This window comes from Pleurodeles waltl, chromosome 10, assembly GCF_031143425.1.
Source record: "Pleurodeles waltl isolate 20211129_DDA chromosome 10, aPleWal1.hap1.20221129, whole genome shotgun sequence".
Lineage (NCBI taxonomy): Eukaryota > Metazoa > Chordata > Amphibia > Caudata > Salamandridae > Pleurodeles > Pleurodeles waltl.
The window spans coordinates 1,021,436,623-1,021,441,998 of NC_090449.1; positions in this window are offsets into that span (position 1 = coordinate 1,021,436,623).

Consider the following 5,376-nt stretch of genomic DNA (forward strand, 5'->3'; position numbering starts at 1 on the left):
TCCCAGTGGTCTGTAGCACAGACCCTGGTACTGCCAAACTGCCCTTCCTGGGGTTTCACTGCAGCTGCTGCTGCCAACCCCTCAGACAGGCATCTGCCCTCCTGGGGTCCAGCCAGGCCTGGCCCAGGATGGCAGAACAAAGAACTTCCTCTGAGAGAGGGTGTGACACCCTCTCCCTTTGGAAAATGGTGTGAAGGCAGGGGAGGAGTAGCCTCCCCCAGCCTCTGGAAATGCTTTGTTGGGCACAGAGGTGCCCAATTCTGCATAAGCCAGTCTACACCGGTTCAGGGACCCCTTAGCCCCTGCTCTGGCGCGAAACTGGACAAAGGAAAGGGGAGTGACCACTCCCCTGACCTGCACCTCCCCTGGGAGGTGTCCAGAGCTCCTCCAGTGTGCTCCAGACCTCTGCCATCTTGGAAACAGAGGTGCTGCTGGCACACTGGACTGCTCTGAGTGGCCAGTGCCACCAGGTGACGTCAGAGACTCCTGCTGATAGGCTCCTTCAGGTGTTAGTAGCCTATCCTCTCTCCTAAGTAGCCAAACCCTCTTTTCTGGCTATTTAGGGTCTCTGTCTCTGGGGAAACTTTAGATAACGAATGCATGAGCTCAGCCGAGTTCCTCTGCATCTCTCTCTTCACCTTCTGATAAGGAATCGACCGCTGACCGCGCTGGAAGCCTGCAAACCTGCAACATAGTAGCAAAGACGACTACTGCAACTCTGTAACGCTGATCCTGCCGCCTTCTCGACTGTTTTCCTGCTTGTGCATGCTGTGGGGGTAGTCTGCCTCCTCTCTGCACCAGAAGCTCCGAAGAAATCTCCCGTGGGTCGACGGAATCTTCCCCCTGCAACCGCAGGCACCAAAAAGCTGCATTACCGGTCCCTTGGGTCTCCTCTCAGCACGACGAGCGAGGTCCCTCGAATCCAGCGACGCTGTCCAAGTGACCCCCACAGTCCAGTGACTCTTCAGCCCAAGTTTGGTGGAGGTAAGTCCTTGCCTCACCTCGCTGGGCTGCATTGCTGGGAACCGCGACTTTGCAGCTACTCCGGCCCCTGTGCACTTCCGGCGGAAATCCTTTGTGCACAGCCAAGCCTGGGTCCACGGCACTCTAACCTGCATTGCACGACTTTCTAAGTTGGTCTCTGGCGACGTGGGACTCCTTTGTGCAACTTCGGCGAGCACCGTTTCACGCATCCTCGTAGTGCCTGCTTCTGGCACTTCTCCGGGTGCTACCTGCTTCAGTGAGGGCTTTTTGTCTTGCTTGACGTCCCCTCTCTCTGCAGGTCCAATTTGCGACCTCCTGGTCCCTCCTGGGCCCCAGCAGCGTCCAAAAACGCCAAACGCACGATTTGCGTGTAGCAAGGCTTGTTGGCGTCCTTCCGGCGGGAAAACACTTCTGCACGACTCTCCAAGGCGAGAGGGATCCTTCCACCAAAGGGGAAGTCTCTAGCCCTTTTCGTTCCTGCAGAAACCTCAGCTTCTTCTGTCCAGTCGAAGCTTCTTTGCACCCGCAGCTGGCATTTCCTGGGCATCTGCCCATCTCCGACTTGCTTGTGACTTTAGGACTTGGTCCCCTTGTTCCACAGGTACCCTAGATTGGAAATCCACAGTTGTTGCATTGCTGGTTTGTGTCTTTCCTGCATTATTCCTCCAACACGACTATTTTGTCCTTAGGGGAACTTTGGTGCATTTTGCACTCACTTTTCAGGGTCTTGGGGAGGGTTATTTTTCTAACTCTCACTATTTTCTAATAGTCCCAGCGACCCTCTACCAGGTCACATAGGTTTGGGGTCCATTCGTGGTTCGCATTCCACTTCTGGAGTATATGGTTTGTGTTGCCCCTATCCCTATGTTTCCCCATTGCATCCTATTGTAACTATACATTGTTTGCACTGTTTTCTAAGACTATACTGCATATTTTTGCTATTGTGTATATATATCTTGTGTATATTTCCTATCCTCTCACTGAGGGTACACTCTAAGATACTTTGGCATATTGTCATAAAAATAAAGTACCTTTATTTTTAGTATAACTGTGTATTGTGTTTTCTTATGATATTGTGCATATGACACTAAGTGGTACTGTAGTAGCTTCACACGTCTCCTAGTTCAGCCTAAGCTGCTCTGCTAAGCTACCATTATCTATCAGCCTAAGCTGCTAGACACCCTATACACTAATAAGGGATAACTGGGCCTGGTGCAAGGTGCAAGTACCCCTTGGTACTCACTACAAGCCAGTCCAGCCTCCTACACCTAGGACCTAGGGCAGGTCACCAATGGCTGGCTAGGAGCGCGAGACCATAGGAAGTAAACATGCCTAGGACCTAGGGCAGGTCACCAAGGGATGGCTAGGAGCGCAATATCATAGGAAGTAAGCATGCCTAGGACCGAAGTAAGCATGCCCAGGACCTATGGAATGCACGTCACCAAAGGCTGGCCAGGAGAGTGATATCATAGGAAGTAAACATGTCTAGAACCCATGGAACGCACGTCACCAAAGGCTGGCTAGGAGCACGAGATCATAGGAAGTAAACATTCCTAGGACCTAGGGCACATCCAAAGCCTGGCTAACAGCGCAAGATCATAGGAAGTAAACATTCCTAGGACCTAGGGCTCGTCATCAAGGGCTGGCTAGAAGCGCAAGATCATAGGAAGTAAACATTCCTAGGACCTAGGGCACATCAACAAAGGCTGGCTAGGAGCACGAGATCATAGGAAGTAAACATTCCTAGGACCCATGGAACGCATGTCACCAAAGGCTAGCCAGGAGCACAAGATCATAGGAAGTAAACATGCCTAGTACCTAGGGCACACGTGCCACCAAAGGCTGGCTAGGAGCCTGAGATCATAGGAAGTAAACATTCCTAGGAACTAGGGCACGTCCAAAGGCAGGCTGACAGCGCAAGATCATAGGAAGTAAACATTCCTAGGAGCTAGGGCTCGTCACCAAGGGCTGGCTAAAAGCGAGAGATCATAGGAAGTAAACATTCCTAGGACCTAGGGCACATCACCAAGGGATGGCTAGGAGCGTGAGATCATAGGAAGTAAACATGCCTAGGACCTAGGGCACACGCGTCACCAAAGGCTGCCTAGGAGCGCGAGATCATAGGACGTAAACATGCCTAGGACCTAGGGCACACGCGTCACCAAAGGCTGCCTAGGAGCGCGAGATCATAGGACGTAAACATGCCTAGGACCTAGGGCACGTCAGCAAAGGCTGGCTAGGAGCGGAAGATCACTGTACTCCACCCGGGCGGAAGTAAACATGTCTATGACATTTTACAGAGCACTAAAAGGCTGTTTATGAGCGCGAGATCACTGTAATCCACCCTGAAGGAAGTAAAAAATGCTTATGAACTAGGACATGTCACCAAAGGTATCTACATGCAAAGTCTGACTCGGGAAGCTGCAGAACGGGAAGCAGCGTTGGCAAAGCCAGTAGGCCTGGCATATATTTATGCAGTGTGTAATCTTTGTCATACTGTGTTTTAAAAGCCATACTTGGGTGTATGATATCTTCAAATGCAGAAACATAAGAAAGATACATGCATAGAGACAACAAGCACACACACACACATGCAGTCTTCAACCTGGCATGCCAAGAGTTCCAGGGCTTAGCTAAAGAGGAGCAGAGCCAAGGGGCAGCCTTCCCTGCTGCATCCCAGAAGCCACACACATCACGCTGCTGCTGTGGTCCCACCGTGTGCACAGAGGAGGGTTGTGCTGCTGGTCAGTCCCAGACCCGGTGCCTCCTGCAGTTCTCACATAAGTGCAGATCACATTGTTGCACTTACATGTTTTCACCAGTGCAAACAAGGTATTGTCTAGTACTGAATACGTGCACTTCTTTAACTTGAAGGGAGAGTACCTGCACTTCTCAGCACTGTTGCAATACATTACAATGGATGAGTACCGGCACTTCACAGGAGTAAATAGGAACTTTAAATAAAGAGTACCTGCACTTCTATATATCCCTTTAAAGCACTGGTCTTCACAGATAAACAGGCCAGCTGACCCAGGCACTCACACATAACCAGTAAGAATGATCCGCCCAACCTGTGTGTGTGCCCACCGTACCTGGGTGTCGCCGCGCCAGCCTCAGTCTGTGGTGGCTTTGGCTATCTCATGTACTCTCATTCTTCATGTGATTGGCATGGACCAATCTTGCAAGCTACTCGCAACAACTTAAAAAGTTCTGATTACTCAAGACTACGTTTCTTGAACCCAATATTCCAGCATCCATCCAGACTGTGTAACTGCACACTGTGTGGGTCTTAGGCCTATTTAATACACATCACTAGAATATTTAAGTCAAGGGATCTGCACTACTATGCAATTAAGATTTATTTTTGCTAGTGACATCAATATAGAAATATATTTGTAAAATAGTTTGCATTAACCATCCCTAAATGTGCCTCGGACGCTTCCTTTTCGGGGCCATTACACTTTGCAATAACATTTTTCCTACTAATCCGGGTACCATCCCTTCCCCTTAAATATCCTATCACATGCACTTTTTGCCCAGATCACCATGCGCCATCTTGCCCATCACACTGTTTGGCAGGATGCTTGCCACATAACTATTTCTTTCCCAGGCACACTGCAACCTTCCTGCACCGTCACATATTTCCGCAGGACACTCATAAAAATACCTGTCGCAATGCACAGCTTGAAAGTGGTTCTGAGAGGCTTGGTGTTAAAAGCACAAAGCTAGCTAGTGCAACACCCATCCGTGTGCATCGCCTCACACTATTTCTGTGTCTTTTAATCTGGTAGATACATTTCTAACCTCATGGCATTAAGACCTGGTTGTAACACTTGATAAAGGAGTAAGTGTCTGAAAAGTTCACTTGATGGCCCTGTAAATTCACCTGTATTTACATGTAAATGAATGAAAACGATGGCGTACTGTGCTGTTAAGTATTGCAGCCTCCTCCCAATGTCTATCATCTGGTCTCAGCTGGGCCGACATTCCATAACATTTGAGGGATGACATGATTGTGGAAGGCTGATCGCCTTTGAACAGCTTCCGTATTATTGTGGATCTTGATTTGGAGTTACCTGGCTACCAAACTTAATTAGAAAATCATTCTGGATTGTTTGAAGCTTGACTGTGCCATTAATATTCAATGGTTTAATCATATTAGAGAAATTTGCAGTGAATTAGAGAGACCAGATTTGTTTCCTCATCTGTGGCTCATTCCACAAAAAGGATGAATATTGGGTAAAAAATTAACTGGATTCTTGCTTTACACTAGAAGGAGAACAACAAAAATTCTATAAGATCTCAGCTAGGTCCAGTGTGATAGTAAAGACTAGACCTGTATGGAGCCCAGGGTTGGATTACTTTAGCCTACGGTCAATGGCTGCTAACTAA